General features: G+C 41.4%; 1 long non-coding RNA gene across 14 annotated transcripts in view; it reads right to left on the reverse strand.

The window, feature by feature from the left end:
- Positions 1-21120, reverse strand: part of LOC106025929 (uncharacterized) — a 228737-nt gene that overhangs the window by 148076 nt on the left and 59541 nt on the right. For all 14 annotated transcript variants that reach the window (XR_010045440.1, XR_010045436.1, XR_010045439.1 and 11 more), the window contains one exon: positions 13332-13530. This is a non-coding gene — a long non-coding RNA (uncharacterized LOC106025929). The remainder of the gene's footprint in view (positions 1-13331; positions 13531-21120) is intronic.

Below are 21120 nucleotides of genomic sequence, written 5' to 3' on the forward strand. Positions count from 1 at the left end.
ACTGATAGACTTTCCATATAGATTTTTCTTCTGTCTGCAGGATAGAATTGTGCCTTTACATCTTACAGACCCAGTCATGGTCTCTATTTAAACAAAACCGTGAGACAAACTTGCTGAAGCTAACAGTTAAGGTGAGAGAATCTGCTACCTGCAAATAAGTTACAAATTATTAGCTGGCGAACTATGGGAAGCCAGAACACAAGAAATCACCGTTCTGTCGTAGTAAGCAACATACATCAGCTCAAATTTGTGGGTTCTCACAAGCTGAGATACTGAGATCTGAGTGTGGATCTATTTCTAAGCAAGATTTTTCCCCTCAAATTCAGCTATTTGTTTATTTTCAAAAGTTTCTGAGTTTCTAAAAGTAGCAAATGAATATTTTGAAAAACCAGTACAGCCCACCTTATTCATAATACATAGCTGCAGGGTATATAAATTCTTCAATAATTGGGCAGAAAACAGCAGAGTAGTGATATCCTCTTGGGTTAACAAAGCAAGTCATAAAATGCATCTGGCAAGTGCAAGGTCCTGAACTCGATTGTGATAACTTATAAATGAAATGCAATGGACAGCACAAGAATACTCTACCTGAAGAATTTCTTCATTACAAAGTTTGGGTGTAAAAATTGTTTTCTTCAAAGGAAAATTGGTTTTTAAAAGTTGTTCATAAGGCTCTACCATGCCCAGTGCTGAAAATGGAAGTATCAGCTTCCAGTTGTATTTTTAAAAGTGAAACAAAACAGACCTGTGGGGCATAGCAGCTGCTCAACAGTCACAGGTTCCAAAATGATGAAGGAAAATAAATATACCTGCTATCAATGCAAGAGCTGCTTCTGCAACCTCAGCTGACAATGATTAAGGTCCAAGCCTTTATCTCACAGGTCCATGACCTATATTAGGTTTTGAATCCAACTCATTCCTACTCATTCCATCTGGAGTAAATGGTGAACATTAGGGAAGTGAAAATAAACAACGGAATGGAGAAGTCTGGATTAAGATGAAACCCTCTGGATCTCAAAAGCATTGTAAGTAATCGATTAAGATCAATTTTTGAAAGGCTTCAGGAAACACAGGATGAAATCATCGGGCAATGTAAAATTGCCATAAGACTACAGTATAGTACTAAACATGGCTTCTGAAACTTGGTACTGTCAACTTTTAGAGCTGGGTAAGTTTTGTGGCAAGGATCTGCTATGCAGCATTTCGAACCGCTACTCACTAGCATTTCTCCCCAACTAAGTGACAAACAAAAATATCTAGGCTTACTGCTAAATGCCCCCTGGGCAGGGAAAATCCTGTCATGTTTAGGACCACTGAGGACAACAGTTCTAGTGACCATTATAGAAGCCTTTGCTTCAAGCAGAATATGAAAAGGTGCTTTTACCCATCAGGGTTTACGTTTACACATATTTGCATACTTGGTTGGGCATTCACTGCATAGGGGAGCCACCAGCATCACCTTAGAGAACATGAACTCAACCCATATGCCTCACAAAAACCCCTGCCTTGCATTTGGTATGGACTTCCGAAAGGAAGAAATTATCAGACACAGGTCCAGGATGTATGAGCTGAGGTAGAAGAGAAGAAACAGGGGAGAAGCTGTTCAGATGTTAAAGTGTGCAGAAATATCTTTGGTTCCAGAGGGAAAAGAAGGAAGAACTGAACAAACAATGTCACAGAGAAACTCATTCGCCTCTCTTTGCATGCTTGGCTCCTTAGGCTGTAGAGTTCAGGCAAAAAGGGACAGAATACAGTCGTGGTTCTTTGATTTCAGTATCCTGCTGAAAGCTCTCTGACCTCACATCCAAGCCCCTGACTGAGCTTCCTGTTGTGTCACATCCCCCTGACCCCGCCCTACTCCCCACAGGCTTTTTAGGGAAAAGGTGCCTTGGAGTGAACCCCCAAATAGCTACAGTATGACCACAAGGCCTTCTTGCCACTCTTAAAATAAATCATTTCCCCTATTAATTCCCTCTTAGTAGTATGTTTCCTAACTTTTGACCCAGGTGTGCATGTTTCAAATAAATACACCCTTGACCCAGACATGCCTCATTAGCTGTGAGGTGGATCAGAGCAGTTATAAAGCTGGTATTCTGCAAACTCATTAAAGTGCTCTCCATTCCGGCCTCTGAGTGAGCAGACCACTCTCCCTAGGCATCCTGAGAGCACTGGGAGGTGCCTGTGAACCTGGCGCAAGGAGGGGGTTGCTGGACCATTGTAGTGAAATGTAAACCCGGAGTTACTGAGCAAAATCTAAAATATCTGTATCATATATCTAATATCTAATTTAGCATGTGGAAGAAATTTGAAACTGAGTAATAGAAACTGTGTGTCATGGTTTAGGTCTTTGGCCCCCAGGCCTCATGCATTTGCATTGTGCATTTGTGATTGGTTCATTGTCTAGTGCTTGGATTGGTGGTATCAGTGCTACACCCACCTAGGGGTGGAGCCAGGATGTAATGTAATGGCAGGAAGAAGGTGTGTTTGGCTCTCTCGCCAGTTTCTGCCTTGCTGTTTGCAAACGCCATGAACTGCAGCCCCGCCATGCCACCCTGCCTTGGAGCCAACTGAGTATGGACTGAAACCTCCAAAACCTGTAAGAAATAAACCTTTCCTTTCCCAACTTGTTGCATCAGGTATTTTGTCTCAGTGAGGAGTAAAAAGTAACTAAGACACTGTGTTAACATGATTAGTTTATTCACAGTTTCCATACCTTCTGCTACACCCTGAGTCTCTGCTGAGCTATTAGTAAGCACAGGAATTATTCTTTCTCTCTAAACAAAGTGCAAGTAAAATATATGCTCGGTTGAAAGACAAAACAATTTCAAGTCAAAAATTCTTAGGTTGGCACTAAACATGAGGCCACTTTTGTCAAATTTCTACACTCATGAAGGCACACATACACACGCACACACACATGCATGCAATAGCTGTAAGATTTTAATTTTATGCACAGGTATAGAGAGAACTCTGGATATACTCCTAAGTGAAATAAATCAAACTCTCATTTGTAAATGTTGTATTGTCTCCCTACTGTAAAAAAAAGCAAAAGAAAACAAAAAAGTAAGAGTAATGAAATCCAAGATGTACAATAAATATTGTGACAAGGAAAGGGCAAAAGTGTTTAAGATAAAAGAACAACTGGGATATGGGAAAGGAGAAAAGCAAGAAGGGAAAAGATTATATGTATGTATGTGTATGTGTATATACAAGATAGATCACTATACTACTAACCTCTGTTAGTTCATCCAAAAAACATTTGTGCTATCATTGTTTATTTTTTATGCCTAAATCTTATAACCTAAGCAACTACTTCTAAGATAACAATAGGCAATATATTAATGTTAATTTCCTATTTTTTAAAAATTCTGTATCATTTCTATCATTTCATTTTGTTTCATTTTGCTTTTTAAAATTAAAAAAATGAAGGAAAAAAAAGACCCATGCATGCAGGACCTACACAGATCAGTGACAGGGAGTCGCGGGGGTAGGAGGAGAGAGCCAGCATTGTGTGAGATGCCCCTGAGAGAGCCAACTTCCAGAAGCATAGGAGAAGAGCGGGAAACACACTGCTTCTCCCAAGTCAGAAGACATGGGGAGAAAATGCGGTTAAGTACAGCAAGCAAGAAGGGCACCTACCTGGATATCCCCTCCTTGGGGGAGAGGGGTTTGAATTCCTTGAAACTCAGGCTGAAGAGATATGTTTGGAGCTGTTCCTCTTTTGGATAATGAGAGAACTGCACTGCTTGAGTGTCACAGGAGGTGGCCACCTGTCAAGGGAGCATGTGTGTCTGAGGAGGCAGAAAGCTCTGTGAGATGCCCATGGCCAATGGAGAGGAAGAGATGGAGGCCGTACAGATGGACAGGCTTCCTGTGGGATGGGGGTCCACAGGCAGCAAAGCCAGGCAGCAGGAGGCAAGGGCAGAAGTTTGGGGCTGGGCAGCTTCACAGGGAAAGAGAGCAAAGAAAGGTGAGCATGAACACAGTACAGGATACCGCCCTGAGCCCTTACTCAATAGGGCGCACTGTGAGGACCACAGTCAGAACCTGACCAGCAGTGTCTGCCACATGTAGTCTCTCACCTTACTGTGCTGGCTATATTGTCATGATGGAGGAGAGTGTCCCTCTTTGTGGAAAACTGGAACTACTGCATTCTTAAGTTTCAAACTATTTCAAAGCAAAAACAAAGAAAAAGAAAAAAGAAATATCAAATGCATGGGTTCAATTTCTTATGAACCAGTGGCAATTTTAAGGGGCTTCAGGAAAATTCATTTTGAATGAAACAGAAAAAAAATTACAAGTAGAATATTTACACCTTAGTGAAAACGTACATTTTCAGTTATAAGAGATGAGTTGGGAAATAAGTGAGTGTTACATCTGTAGAACCAGAATGCTATCCAAACAAACTGAATTGATTATGGGTGGTGAATGACAAAGGATTTTTTTTCTTATTTTAGAGGAAAAAAGTACTTTTCCACCTGTAATCCTAGCATTCCGGAAGGCTAAGGAATGATCTTAAGTTCACAACCAGACTCCTGGTTAATTTAGCAAGATGCTACCTCAAAAAGTAAGGAGGCAGGCAGGAAGGAAGGAGAAAGGAAGGGAAAAGGAAAGAAATTTTTAAAAAGACTGAGCTATAGCTCAGTGCAGATGCCCTGGGTTCAATCCTTATTACCGCGAACAGAAAGAAAGCAAGAAAGCAAGGGAGAGGAGAGGAGAGGAGAGGAAAGGAGAGGGAAGAGGAGGGGAGGGGAGGGAAGAGGGAATGAAAGGAAGGAAGCCAGCCAAGTACAGACAAGAATAACTCTGATATAATTATCTTCTTTAAAAATATTTTTCAGAGTTAGTATATTTCACATAATTAAGCTGATTTTGAAAAGATTGATGTGTACATATATGGAACACAAACCCACAGTTTATATTACAGGTTGTTGCAAATTTTGAGGCATGTTAATTTTCATTATCTAATCACATAGCATTCAAATAGCCTAGATGATTATCTACATCAACACCTGGAGGAATTGATAACTGTGCAATAAAAATTGTGTTGTGTAATTGATTTATCGGTAGCTTCTGTACTTTCTTCTGGTATGCTTTGCCAACTCTCCCACACTAAGGTTCCTGACAAGAGTCAAAAAGTCAAGGCCATTAATCTAATGCAGGCATTCCCACAACAATGGGAGGTAATTTGTACCAGGCTTGTTAGGCAATGTCCAGAGGCAGTTTTAGGTGTCACCATGGCGGACCAAGGAGGAGGGTCATCCCAGACATCTAGTGGGTAGAAGCCAGATATGATGCCAAACATCCTACAAGACACACAACTGCCTGCAACAAAGAATCAGTCAGCTCCCATGCTAAGAGTACTGATGCCGAGTCACTGACCTGGGTCTTGCACAGATCACCGCCTTTGGGGAAAGGGATAACACAGGGAGGTTCCACCACACTGAGACCTAGGGTCCAAACGACTGGATCAGAAGTAGCCACCAAAAGAGTCGCGAACTTTTTATATTCTAGATACCTATCTTTAGTCCGAAGAGGAGCCAAAAAAATTTTCTCCCACTCTGTAAGCAAGCAGTCTCTCCTCAGGGTCTATTATGGACTAAGAACTGGTGGTCAACTTACTGCCAGCTGGATTACATCAGCATGGCACTGAACGAAGATGCCCCCTGAGGAAAGTTGCCAGCATAAATAGGTGGAGAAGGAGAAGGAAAGCATTAAGGCATTAATGCGGTTTTTTGTTTGTTTGTTTGTTTTTAATCCGTACCGGGGATCAAACTCATGACCGCCTGCTTGCAAGGCAGGTGCTTATGCCACTGAGCTAAATCCCCAGCCCCCATTAATGCATTATTGCATTGCACTGTTAGAGGCATTTGGGGTTCTCCTACGAGTTGCTGTTTGAGCTGTTGGTTCTCCTGAAGAAGCTCTGGTCCTCACATCAAGCATTGCTTCCTGGCTTAAGAGGGGAAGATATGTGCCACTTTGTCTCCAGGATGAACTTGTCACACTGGCTTCCTGGCATGTACCCGACTGTGATTGTCAGAGGAGGAGCTTGGGGCCTCTGTGTCGCTGAGGATGGCTGTGGTGCCTTTCCGGACAGCCCTCGTCTTTGTTGTGAGTGTGATTTCTTGGGTCCAGAGTAGAACCCTCAACCTACCAGCACATCTCCTTCACCCCGCTGGCATGGACTTTCTGGTTTCCACTGCTGACCTTTGGGCCTTCCTGGCATGGATCCGTAAAAGAGACTGGAGTGAGTCCATCTTGCACGCTCTGGATCTCCAGTTGGCCTCATGGGAGGTATTGTCATGAGCTCTGGGTTTTTATCTGGACTCATTTGGACATTGCTGTGGGATTTAGGCCCTTGACTAAATATTCTATGTCTCTGGTGTGGTGGGTAGATTTCTTGCATTTTCTTGTGTTAACTCCTGGTGACCATTATAAAAATAATATTATAAACTCCATGTCCTGATTCTAATTGTTCTCTGCACAGCCCCTAACTACAACACTGTCTTAGTTGTTTTCCTTGCTGTTCTTCAATATATATTTTTGGTTCCTTCATCCAGAATCAGATGGCTTGTACCACGTGGGTTGCTTTCTGGACAACCCTTCTGTTCCATGGCCTGTGGGTCCATTTCTCTGCTAGTACCATCATAATCAAGTTTGTTTTATTCCAGGGAGGCAAAGATGGCCCCATATACAACAATCAATGAATGTCATATAGCATTTACATGGAATCCAGAATAAAAATCAAATGAATCTGTCAAATGAGGAAGAAAATGCCTTTGGCCAAATTAAACATCTTTTCCTGATAAAAGCCCTCAAGAAACTAGGTACTGAAGTATCATTATATTAAGGGGCATAATGACAAATGCACAGCCAACATCATTGGGAATGGGAAAAATTAAAAGCATTTTCTTTTGAATCATTCTCAAAGCAGGCATGTCTACTCTTACCACTCTTATTCAATATAACTTTTTAAATGTTAGCTACAGTAATTAGGCAAGACAAAAAATAAAAGGAGTACACGTAGGGAAAAAGGTCAAATTATCCCTGTTTGATGTGATACGATCTTATACAGAGAACAACCCAAAGACTACCGAAAGACTTCTTGAGTGGATAAATGAATTCAGGAATGTAGCAGGGTGTAAAATCAACATTAACAAACCAATAGCTTGCTACACACTGACAATGGGTTAGCTGAAAAAGAAATCAGGAAAATAATTCTATTCACAATTTCAAATAAAATACCAAGGGGTCAATCCAATCAAGATAAAAGAGCTATTCAATGAAAATTTCAGCACTCTGAAAAAAGAAATTTAAGAAGGCATCCAAAAATGGAAAGATCGCCCATGTACACAATTCGCTATCACAGCATCAATTAAAGTCTTAAAAGAACAAAAATAAAGAATCCTAAAATTCATATGTAAGCACAAAGCGATTCTGATTTTTTAAAAAGCAAGGTTTTAGGCATCACAATGCTTGATTTCAAATTATACCTACAAATCATAGTAACAAAAACTCCACTTGAATTCTGTTTTAAAAGGGCTGGTGACATGGTTTGTGAGTAAATTCTCTACCTAGCATGTGTAAGACACTTAGATTCCAAGCAGGGGTGTGTGTGTGTGTAAAACATAGCAAAATTTTTTCTATGTTTCATATTTAAGAAATAATAAGGTTTTAATGTATGGACAAATTTTAAAATTATTTACTCCCTATAGTATATAATTCATGCATTAAGTATCGTATCATAAACACAAAACTTCATGGTCTCTTACTTGGAAATACCGTTCTCTGAAACAGGTATATCCCAGATATTCCTGCTGAATGATTCACTGTATTTTACACTATGGAGAACCACAGGATCCAACAAAGTTGAGGATCTTCACAGAAAACCGAAGTCAGAATACAGACATTAACAGGCAAGATTTCAAAGATCTAAGATCTAGGAAAGGCTCAAGACACAGAACTTGGTCAGAGGTTCAAGGCCTACCTGAGAGAGGTTAAGGAAAATCAATGGAAAGGAAAATTGAGGTAGAAGAACTGACTTTCAACAAGATATCTGAAATTCACCTCCACGGGCAGACAGTTTAACTGTCACAAAGACTGCCCATTGCAATGTATTATCTAATTCTATTTATTAGGCAATTAATTCAAACTCCCACCCTCGTCTTATGATTATTCGTTGATGCACCCCAGGAAGAGTTCCTACAAATGAGTATGTGTACAAATGAGTATGTATCCTACACAGTGTCTTCTTCCTTTCGAGATATTGGAAACATCTACTCAGTGAATGCTTACAAGTGCTAGGACTGCTTAGCAACCAGGTGGTGCAAATACTACTGCTAATCCTTCATGTTCATGGGAAGACGTCTGGGAAAGTCACAGAAGTATGGAAGAATGCAACCAGCTCGGCAAGCTGGTTCTGAAATTCACTGCGTCCCACTGAAGTGCTGTGCAGAAGCAAAAAGGAGAAACTCTCACCTTCCTGAAAAAAATTTTTGACTATCCCTGTTCTCAGAGCAAGCAAAAAGAACCTCTGCTCAAAAACAAGTAAGGCAAGAAGGAGGGAAGAAGGTAGAGAGGGAAGAAGAAAGAGAGAGGGAGAGAGAAAGAAGAAAGGAGGAAGAAAGGAAATGAAGAGAGGAAAGGAAAGGAAAGGGAGAAAGAAAGGAAAGGAGAGATGGAAAGAGAGAGAAAGGGAAAGAAGGGAGGAAAGCAAGAAAGAACAAGTGATCTAAAGCCAAATTGAAGCACACAGCTATGATGTAGAATCTGACAATTTGGCATCACTTTGAAATATACTTTCTAAATATCTATCCCCCATTTATTGCAGAAAAACACATTTATTGGAGAAAAACACTCTGTTGAAACAAATAACCAAGCATCTACCAATCTGTGTGCATTAGAAGAAACATACTATGCATATGGCAAAATCATCTAATTAACATGGTAGAATCACACTAGGCTCTGGGAAACACTCATTCTTACAGAGGATGCAGTTTTGCACTTGGTAACCAAATTACAAAGACTTTTTTCCAGAGCACTGTACTCTGTCATGCATTATTGATTTGCAGAACTTCAAAACATCAAAACAGGATACTTCCAGGGACTGTCAACTACCTCAGAGTCTGATATGAAGCCAGTGCTGATAGCATCTTTGTTTAATAAAAGTAAGGAACTTTTGTTTTCTAATATCTCTGTTTGAAGACCCCTGTATGGGGATAATCAATAACTCACTTATGTACAAAGTTCAGTGAGCAAGAATCATAGACAAACTTTACACATAAGTGGCATTTGGTGGCTTTGAGGCTGGTATTCACTTTGAAATCAGCTCAGCTTAAACCAATTCTGGGCATTCACTCCTGCCCCAGATGTGAGAAACCCTCTGACTCATTGGATGATGCATGGTCTGCAGAGGCAGCTCCAGGGATCAGCTAGTTAGAAATACAGGGGGGAAGAAGCTTGAGGGGGCTCCTGCAGCACTGCCCCCTACTTCCTTCAACTGTCTGCAGCCCACATGACAAGAAATATGCACAGCACATGGAAGGGACTTACAGAGATGGAAGGCCACGATTGGATGCTCTCCCAAGAAAAAGAGGAAGCGGACAGGTGTATGTTATGGCTTGTATCTACATGTTCCCGAAGCCCTTGTGTGGTCATGGGTGGGAAGTTTTGAAAGTAGCTGGATTAGACTCTGAGATGCTGGGAATAAGGGTGGTGCCTCACCCTGGGTATAGGTGGCACTATCTAAAAGTCAGTAGCTTGGATGGAACATAAAGGGACAGAAAGAAGCTGCTTCACTACTCTGATACCCTCTGCCTCCTGCCTTCTGCTGGCAATGCCATGGACTGTTTCTCCTCTGCCATAAATCTCTGCCATGCTGTCGAACTGAAAAATTATGATGCTTTTTTAAAAATGCTATTTTAAAAATAGGCATCCGTGTACCTACATGTCGCTGTAAACCATGAATATATACACTTCACCTGCAGCCTGATATGTAAGCACACACCAACAACTCAGACAAGTAAGAGACACTATCACTTGTGATACAACTTTCTCAAGCAATGACGACTCAGTAACACTCGAAACCAAAGAAAGTAAACTGTCTCTCGTGCTAATGCTCCTTGCAATCCTGTAATATGCTGTCACGTGTATTAGAATCATAAAAGGAAAACCCTGGGTTACTGCAGAAATGGAACTCACTGGCGTTAACAATTCCATGAAAGTGTTTCCTGGCAGTTACTGAAAAGTCAGGCAAGGTATGGGCTGCTTCTGCTATGGCCTGCAATGTCTACAGCTCAGCATAGCTCTTGGGTATTCAGTATCAATCTCAGGATTCTGTCACTTCTTCTGATCTTCCTTTTTCACTGATTGGTGCCATTTTGAAGCACAACTGTTCACATTTGCATGCACATCCTTCATTCATACCTGTGTTTACAATGGGGTGGAATGATTTTTGCAAATGAACCCCACTTTTAGTTAACACCAGCACAGCTACATGTACTTCAACGAGAAATACCAATGATATATTTAGTGGCCAAGAAAGCCTGATTTTAGTTTCAAGAATTCTGGGGGAGCCAGGCGTGGTGGCCCACTCCTGTAATCCCAGCACTTGGGAGGCTGAGACAGGTGGATTGTGGCAAGTTCAAGATCAGCCTGAGCTACAAAGTGAGCCCAAGGCCAGCCTGAACTGCACAGTGAGATCCTGTCTCAAAAAAACAAAAAAATAAATAAATAAATGAATAAAGAAAGAAAGAATTCTGGTGGGTAAGAATTAAAGGAAATGCAGCTGACCAAAATTTAATTCAGAAAGGTACAAGGAAAAGCCCAGATGTTATGCAGTCATTTAATGCGAACAAGAGTAAACAGACATTTTAGATGAATTTTCAGTGTCACTGTATATTACCTAATAAGTCTACATTTAACAATTACCAAGATGGCCCTCATGATAGAACTTTTAAAGCTACTTTAGAGCACTAATTATTTTCTTCTGGTAACATAGAGCACCGAGTTTTTTATATGAATGAACTTGTTCTCATTCCTCCCACCACCCAAGACAAGCTGTTGTTGCATTATTTGATGGAAATTCTGTATTCAGATTCTGGTTGTATCAATGCTGTATTGCAAAGGTCTCTTCTAATGTTAGCTTTCAATGTTTTTTTTCTAGAAAGCCTGAGCCATCTATTACTGCAGTGCCCCTGTATATAACATTTCAGGGTAGAAAGGATCTGTCTTTGTTTGCACTCATGCGCTGCTGACAAGAGTTCTCAGTTTCTCCCAACCTATGCATGAGTTCTACTGGGAGGACTTTCAGAATGAACAGACTCCTCGAGAGTTTAACTCATTATAAACCCTTATCTGCATGATGACACCCATATCCTCATAACCCAAATTTTAGCTACATTATGAGCTTACATAATCTAGTCTCAGTTGAGTTATTGTTATTTGAGCACCATGCTTGTGCAGCTGATAGGCAAAGCCTCCAGAAATAGGCAGAGTCCAATGATCATACATATCAGGATTCATGAGGAACCCCCATGGATATCAAAGTATATTTACTCCTCAGGCCAAGAGCCAGGGGAGACCCTTCAGAGGTCAGGCAGTAGTACCTCTGCTGAGTCATGTAAGAATGAAAACAAGAAATTACTTTCTATTCACGACCAGCGGACATGTCTGACTGACCTTTTTCCCTAGGTATGTAAAGATGCATTTAAAAAGAAGAAAGCAAAGAACCAGTAATGGCTGCAAACTAAGAAAGCTTCATACAAAGAAGAGGCAGCTTGATCATGAGATTAAAGGGACACAAGGAAGTAAAGAAGTGAATACTTCTCTGGGTATTTTTGGAACGCCCTGCTATAATGCCCAAAGAAGCCTATGATCAATGACTCCCATGAGCTGAAACTCTTAGAAAATGCAGTTACAGCAGCTGGCTGCCTAAGTTCCATCTGTGATCTAGCAATGTTGTCGCTAGGTAAAAAACACAGGATAGTGCTTCTACAAGTAGAAACAACACTGTGGACCAACGTCAATTCCACTGATGCCAGTGAGGAATGCTGGGTCCTTAACTATCACGTGACCTAGCATCTCTGTCAACAGTACTTGATTCACAGGGACTGGAGCACCCTTCCCTAAGCGGTTCTCTCCCATGTAGATGCAGCTCCACTTACATGAAGCCAGGCACTTGAGGTGGTCTGTTAGAAAGGGAAAAAGAGTTGAGAAAACTGCAATTTACCAGGAATAAAATAAATTGATCCTGAGCATGGACCAGCAGCAAAAACGCACACAGAAAAAAAATAATTAATGTATTTATTGCTCTTTTTGAGACAGCATCACGCTATGCAGTTCAACCTGGCCTTGAGCTCACAACTATCCTCCTGCTTCAGCCTCCTGAGAGCTGAGATTATAGGCATGCTCCACCATGTCCGGGTTTTTTTTTTTTTTTTTTTTTTTTTCCTTTTGGTCTTTTTGAGATAAAGTCTCTCTATGTAGTTCAGACTGGCCTTGAGCTCACTCACTTTGTAGCCCAGGATGGACTCAAACTAGCAACAATCCTCCTGCATCAGCTTCCTTAGTGCTGGGATTACAGGCACACACCACCATGCCTAGCTATACACACACGAACTTAATACTCTTTAAAAAAAAAAAAAACCAAAAGGCAGAAGCAGAACACTGCTGAGATTAAAACAATGCATCCAGCCCAAGGAGAAGAGGAAACAGATGAACTTGGATGCTCAGAGGCTACCCCAAAACAGGAGAGAGATAAAATCAGGGAGAGAAGGTGGGAACATACAGGTGACTCTTGCAAAAGCTAAAGGATGAAGTAGGGTAACCCATCTTGCTTTGTGGTGACAAACTTTCTAATTCTGCTGCTGGGTCTACAGGATACAGGATGCAAGTTTCTCAGAGGGATCACTGTATTTGTTACTTTTCTAAGTAGAGCTGATGTGAGCAATCGAGACTCATACTTGGATGTAACCAGGATTTCCTAGTGGCAACCTGCACATTTAGGCCACAGGAAAAAGGTGACATGGGAACCTTCTTATCAGGAGCCACATGGGAATTAGACCATTAATAAAATAAAGGGATGTTTATTTTTTCTCAACACACTCATCATCTATGTCCAGGAGGAAAATTAATCTCATGGCCTGTGACTTTTGCTACTGCATGTGCCTCGATTTACTATTTAGAAGCAGAAATAAAAACCCAGCTCCCCACACAAAGGCCTTTTCTCCTCACAGTGTGCCCTGATTTCTTGTCCTCCAGGGAATGCAGGCCCACTGTGCTCCGGCACCACATTCCAGGTCTCCACCCTTTACCCTTCATCGATTTCTTACCCAGCTGGACAAGGTTGGGGTCGGTATCAGTGGTCCAGTCTCTTTTTCTTCTCACTAGGCATGCCATGGAATCTCTCTGTTGACTATTTTCTTTAAGGGAAACTCCCTTTAGTCCTCAATCCAGTTGAACAGAAGCTCCTATCCAGGCCCAGTCAACACCTACACTGTTCTCTTCTTTACTGATTCTTCAGGGCAACTTCTGAAAAAAGAACAGGACAGAGGAAGGAGACAGAGAAAATAAGAAACCGAGAACAAAAGGAAATCCCAGTACCTGGACTCTCCTTTGTTGATCACATCTACAAGTCTCCAACCTATCTGTAACTTTTATCCAATGTTCACATTTGAATTTCTTGTGTTTTCTATTTTAATTCTGAACCTTCTGCCACAAGTTATCATCATTGTGTTTCAATTCCACTGGTTGACTCTGTTTCCTTCAGGTTTTCTTTGATTCTGGAGCCATCTGAACACTCTTGAAAAACCCCTGGGTTTGTTCTTGGGAGGCAGTAAAAGAACTATTAGAACATTTTCTTCTCTCCTGAGCTGACAACTAGATAACAGTGTAGTCATTATAAAACCAAACAAATATTTCCAAAATAAACACTTGCTTTGCCGTAAAATATTTCTAAGGCAGCAGTGAGACAAACACCTGCATGATGGAAAAACAACACATCAGTAAGATTTGTGAAGTTCTTTATAAGCAACTATAGCTGTTCAGGCTGCATTTTTTGACATATCCCAGAACTCAGAAGCTACTGGGTGAAATGATTTGTTCCCAACTCTCTCTATCTTCTACAAAGAATTTAGTAAAAAGAAGTTTGTCTAGCAGAGAAAACAACATTGGAAATTAATGCACACTCATTGCTCATGACCCAGTTGATTGCAACTTGCTAAGCCAAGAGGCATCTGATGGAAAAGAAATGAAAAATAGGAACTATTGAACAGTAGCTTGTAGCAGGCCTGGGTTTGGCTATGAACAATCTGGGGACAAATAATCCTACCACAATTCTTACAGGGCATGAGTGCTTCACTGACCAATCAAAACAACCACAGCTCCATCTAGAGAAGAGTGGCTTCATCTGATTCACCTTTGTTTTTTGTTTTTGTTTTGTTTTGTCTTTTTTTTTTTTTTTTTTTTTTTTTTTTTTGGTACTAGGGATTGAACTCACGACCTTGCACTAGTCAGGAAGGCGCTTATCCCCAGCCCCTCTGATTCACCTTTGTAATTGACAAGAAATTCCACCAAAGCCTCTTCATAGTAACGTACTTAGCTGTTGTAAGAAAGGACTAATTTTTGCCCGAGGTATATTTGCATTTAACAGTAAAGTTCCTACATCATCTCTTCTTTCAATGTATAAAAATATATCCCCAGAAATATTCAAAATTTTACCCTATCTGTTCTTCTTGACTCTCAAAAAAGTTTTATTTATTTATTTTGAAACAGGGTCTTTTTCTATACAATCCAGGCTGACCTGGAATGTGATAGGTAGCTACTTGAACTACCGATGGCAGTGACTGTCCTGCCTCAGCCTCTCAAGTCTTGGGATTACAGGTGCGCGCCATCACATCCAGCTTGACTCTCAAAGTGTGTAGCTACACCAGGTACTGCAAATCTTGGAAACTCCACTCTAATTGAAATTTCGACTATAATCTACAAGTATGTCCATGCTGATTATACAGAAAGCCTTTGAAGCAACGTAGCTGTTCTGTAATTTGCTTCAGTAGTTCTACCCAAGGGCAGTTTTACACACAAATTTCTGGCCCTTTCTCCCCACAGGGGTAATCTGACCAAATCTGGAGATATTTCTGGTTGCCAGGATGGTGGGGAGCAGCTGTTATGGAGGACATGGACGTCAGGGATGCCAAAGTATCCTGTAGTGCACAGGACAGACTCCCAAGAGCATTAACCAAAGCTAGTTGTCAAAAAGATCGAGCTGGAGGGATCAAGAGTCACTGTGAGCATGTGAAATCTGATAGGAACATGTTTCAAACCCCAAAAGACAGATTAAAAACTACTCCTTTAAAATAAGTCACATTGAAAATTTCTACGCACATAACACGTACTCTAGGTTTAGGTGAGGTGTCTCGGTTATTTTTGTTGTTGCTGAGACAAAACACCTGACACCTAAAATTAGGGAAGGACAGGTTTATTTAGCTTGCAGTTTGTGGAGGTTCAGCCCATGATCACGTGGCTCCAAGGCAGGGTAGTATAGCACAGGGACAACACTTTTTAAGGGCAGCAGCAAGCAGAAGTAAAAGTGGGGAAGGGCAAGCCTCATTTCCTCCCTTATATTGTACACAGGCCACTTCTCTAGCCCAGGTATAGCACTCACAAAATCTCCTTGCCCTCCTCTTGTACAGGGTGAGGATGTTTACAAAGTAAGAAACTTGGCTCCTGGCTGGGTTGCTTAAACTTCTAAACTGCTCAAGCTAACATAAAGTATCAAACATAACAGGAGGGATAAATGGAAAGCTGAGTAAACTTTAAACACAGTTGCACTGGTGAATGTAAAGATACTTGTATCTTTTACACTGAAAGAATATTCCAGAAAATAAAATTCTTTATATTGTTTTGCAAATGTGGCTCCCTATTTTCCTAAAATTACACTTATGAAAGTTCTTTAGTTAGCTGAAATTTCTGAGGATAAAAATGATCAAAGACTTATAGGACACTTACTCAGGCTGAGGTAGTTTAAGACACTTGAAACTCACAGTAGTAGATGCCTCTGGGCTCTCCCTGCTTCTACAAAGGCCATTATTACAACAGTTTAGTGAAACTGTATGGGGCTTGACCATTAGGAGGCAGTAATATGTCTGGGCCAATTTCCTAACTTTCTTTTATCATCACCATGTCCATGTAAAAGAATTTTCCATCACAGATTGGTCTTAATGTCCTTGGATCTGTGCATGATGAAAGCATATGGTGAAAGAAACTGCTCATCTCCTGTCAGCCAGGAAGCAATCAGACAGGAAAAGGCGAGCTGGTATCCCAATATCCCTTTCAAGGCCAAGCCCCTAATGACCTCACTTCCTCCCACCAGGCCCCACTTCTTAAAGGTTCCACCAATGGTGCCACAGACCAGCAGGCAATCCTTTGGCATGTTGAGTCTTTGGGGAATGTTCAAAATTAAAACAATAACAGTTAATGTCATTTTTCTCTAAGATCCTGAGACTTACTTTCCTGGTCCTCTATGTCTAATCATCAGAGGGGCAACAAAATAAGTATTCTGAAAGTTGGCAGATTATGCAAATTATTGAGCTCCACTCACAGAGAACTGAATCGGAAACTCTGAGAGCAGGCGCGAACGCTGTGCTATCACAAGCCCTTCAGCCCACCAAATAAACTCTTATATTCTGATAAGCAATAACTCGGCTCACTTGTTCTTAAACCTGAGTGTGTGTAGAAATCACCTGGAATATGATGAAAGCCACAGATTCTGTTCTGATTCAATAGATTGGGCTTGGACCCCAAAAATTCGGCCTTCAAGATCGTTTCAGTTCTAACTCAGGTAAGCAGGGCATGTTGGGTAAATTCATGGCCACTCTCCATGATGCGACAGCATTTATGAAGAATCCAGTGATGACAAGGTAAAGGGTTATGAATGAGTTTCATTTGATGTGTGGTAGCAAGATGCAGCCATAACCCATCCACTCATCATCCTACAGCAGAACTAGGGAAGCCAGTACGGGTCGGTGATAGTGTTCACCTCCTGATTTCTTCCACTATTGCAGGACAAGCATGAAACCAAGGAAGAGACACATATATTCTTGGCTGCCTGCTAGCTAGAACTAAAAAAAAAAAAAAAAAAGGCACTTGTTTTCTTCAAAATAGCTGTCCATACCATCAGACATAATAAAGTCAAACAGAACAAAACCAATCAAAACACATGAATTAAAGCATTACAGAACTTGGAAACAAGATCACAGAAAATCAGCAATGGCTCCCATCATACATTCCGTTATCTTCGAAATAGCTAGCCATGCCATCAAACACAGTAAAGTCTAACAGAATAAGCCAGAATAAAGCCAAACCTAAGAAAACTCTGACAATACAAGAATTCAAAACAAGGTAATAGGAAATTAATAATGGTTACCACTTTACCCTTTTAGATATTTCCTCCCTTATCACTTTCTGATTAGCTTTATTCTGTTTTGTTTGGTTTTATTCTCTTTAAAAAGAAAAAAACAAAGCCACTTATAGCTGCTGGGTATCTGGGGACTATGGGGTCCCTTGGGTAGTTTAAATCTTGAATACTCTCCAAAGGTCTAAATGTTAAAGGCTTGGTCCCCACTTGGTTCTACTGGGAGCTGGTGCAAATTACAAAAATCTGAGCCTACTGGAATATCTTCCAGTCACTAGAGAGGGCTCATGACCTTCAAAGGGACAGAGGGACCCAGCTCACTCTTCTCCCTCTTCTCTTGCACCCTGACCATCAGTCAGGTAGACACTCCCATCATGATGTCCTGCTCACTATGAGATGCTCAAAATGAATATGTCCACCTCATCAAGGACTAGAACCTCCAAAACTCTGTCAAAATAAACCCTTCTGTTTACATACTGATTATCTTAGGCTACTTGTTACAGCAACAAGGAGCTGACCACCAGGACATACAGCCCCTCCTGTCGTGGAGAGGTGAGCTGGCCTGCAGTCCTCTCTGGGACAAGGGAAGGGGGGCCCCTGGTGCTAAAGGGCTCCTTGTGGGTACAGCCTAGAGAGCAGTGAGGAGCACATTACAATTTCATCTCAGCATGCCTCAGAGATCTTGCAACCTGATGTCTGCTCACTTGCTTTTCCATCGCTGGGACACAGTGCCTGACAGTGGCAACTTGAAAGGAGAGAGGTGTATTTAGCTCCCAGTTTGCAGCGGGTGCAGACTAAAGTTGCCTGGCTTCCAGGCAAGGCAGAAACACCTGGAAGAAGAGGGCGGCTGCTCTCATCTCCTGGAAGCTGGGGAGTGGGAAGACAAAGGAGGAGCCATGCACAAGAATACAGCCTTCTAGGCCACACCTTGGGGACCACCTCCAAGCAACCCCCACATCCTAATAGTACATTGGGCTATAGGCTTTGATGCATCAATCCACGGTTGGGCACAGCACACCCGTGACCCTCTCTGTTTCCCAAAGCCTCACCTCTCTGAACACAGAAGACACTGGGGTGGGGGGCATTTTATTTTATCTTATTTTATTCCATGCACCTTTGTAAATTTATTGTGACATTTTAGGTATACATAATAGTCATGTTCATCATAGGGAACTTGTAACTGTATTTGAGATGCCTTGATTCTTTGTTTTTCTCCCGTTCTCCTTCAACCCCTCTTCCCTTCTCTATTTCCAAACCTTTGTTTCCATTCTTTCTCATCTTTTCACATTTCTTTTTCTTTTCCCTTTCTTCCTTTTCCTCTTGACCCCTCCTTAGTTCCCCTTCCTGTTTGAATATTTTCTTCCTGTTTTACAATATCTACTCTATGTTTTGGTCCTTATTTACAATTTTAGTTTCTCACACCAGAGAAAAAATGCAGTATTTACCCACGCATGTCCGATTCATTTCACTTAAGAGTACGGCCTCAAGCTACATCCATTTACCTAGAAATGGCTCAAGTTTATCCTGTTTTATTTTATACCAGGGATTGAACTCATAACCTTGCACTTGCCAGGCAGGTGCTTATACCACTGAGCTAAATCCTCGGCCCCTATTTTATCCTTTTTAAAGACTGAATAGAACTCCATTGTATAAAAAGACCACATCTTTATCTATTCGTCAGTTAATGAGTATTCAGGCTGTTTCCAACCTATTTAGATATTACAAACTGTGCCACAATAAACATGGGTGTGCATACATTGCCATGCTATGTAATTATATGCTACTTATGCTATGTATACACATGCATGTGCATATAATGACATACATAATCTTTTAATTCTTTTGGAAGATAACGAGGAAGGGACTAACTAGGTTCAGTGGGACCCCAGTCCTAGTTTTTTGGGGAATTTCCACACTGATTGTACTAGTCTGCACTCCTGCACCACTGTGCAATCCCACAAACAGTGGAGAGGGTGCCTTTCTCTGAGGGACATTTTAAGTCTAACCACAACACCAGGCTTGGAGAGGGGAATTCCTTGGAAATTATACACACTCTCTGGACTTCCAACTTTCCTTATTACATGGCTTTTTTCCCATGTCCCATGCCAGGAGGAAAAACAAGATAGTTGTGTAAGGGCCACCTTAATCCTTCTTGGCTGCTGTAACAAAATACCAGTGGGTGGATGGCTTATAAAGAAGAAAGGAAGACCGAGACCAAGGCATGGCAGATCAAGTGGACCTCTTGCTTCATACAGGGCGCCTTCTTTCTGTGACTTCACATGAGGGCAGGGGCAGGGAGCTCTCTTGCACTGGGACATTAACCCCATTCTCCAAGGCCCAGCCATCCTGACCTCATCTCCTCCCGAAGGTGAGATGGCCCCTACTACCATCACATTAGGGATTAGGTCTCCACACGTGACTTACCGGGAAGGCACACCCATTTAGTCCTCATTGGTGCCTTATCTAGGAGAACCCATTTCCCTTCTAATCCTGAACCCATGCTGTCTACCAGTTTCTGAATGGAAGCCTCCCCCACACAGCTATTTTTTTATTTATTATTTTTTCCACCGCCAGGTCAGTGCAAGCCATTCTGTGGTCCCTGGGGTTGCAGTCAGGGAGGGGCAATGAAGGACATACATTTCCTTCTTCTATATGATTGGGGATGGCCAGCTGGTCCTGTGTATATTAGGTACATGGAAACTGTGTATCAGACTGTTAGGACAGGCTGCTGAGTGAGACAGAAAAATTACAGGGAGTCAGACAGGGCTGAAGGAGCCAGTGCAGAAGATGAGATACCTTGCAACTGTGGGAGACACAGACACCTCTGCTGTGGGTCAGGCCTCAAGACAAAAGATCAACCAAAGGCACCCACATACTTCCTAAGGATAAGCACCAGGAATTGATATTCTAAATAGGTCTCCATCACCCTGAGGAAGTCAGGAGTCACCATCCCAGCCCTACAGGAAGAGTCTCTGCTCTGAATTCATGCCCACTTGCTATGTGACTCATGATAGATTTCCACATTTGTCTCTGATTTGATCAATTTTTCTGAATAATTAATCTTATTGGTTGACTATAATTCTGTCCCACCTCATGCCCACCTTGTGAGTTCCCAGTTTTCCCCACCTTGGACCTGCCTCGCCTCGTGGTTTTGCTCTATAAAAGTCCCCAGAAAAGACAAGAGTCTTTGGCAACCCGCTAAGACTCTTTCTGTCTCTCTCAGACAGAAGCTTTCTTTCTGTCAGTAAATATATTTTGCTCTTAACCTCTGTTGTTCCTAAAATTCATTCTTCGATTTTAGGGAACACGAACTTCTAGTGGACATCTAGCAAGTATGAGATGGAACAGCCAGGCGTCACTCCCAGCGTCTCGGCCCACAAAACGCTTGGCTTTCTGCTTTTGCAAAGCCAAATAATAATAATAACAATAATAATAAAAGCATGAGCTTCAGAAATCTAAGGCTTTACTTTACCACTTGAGTGTTTTTTAATACTGAAGAGAGTAATTCTAATGTACCATAGTAAACATTTTCTTAAAAAAATAAAGGAATAAGATCAGTTTCTGGTGAATATTGTCACTAACAAGCAAATCTGCTGCCACACGATGGCAAATAAATTTTTAAAATACTAAATCAGAAAGCCCAATAATAAATGTGTAAGAGGTTAGGACACAGATTTGGTCTCTTATTGTAGGACGCTGCCCCCTACAGG

This window comes from Cavia porcellus, unplaced genomic scaffold (assembly GCF_034190915.1).
Source record: "Cavia porcellus strain 051 isolate PalLab524CR breed Dunkin Hartley unplaced genomic scaffold, mCavPor4.1 scaffold_33, whole genome shotgun sequence".
Lineage (NCBI taxonomy): Eukaryota > Metazoa > Chordata > Mammalia > Rodentia > Caviidae > Cavia > Cavia porcellus.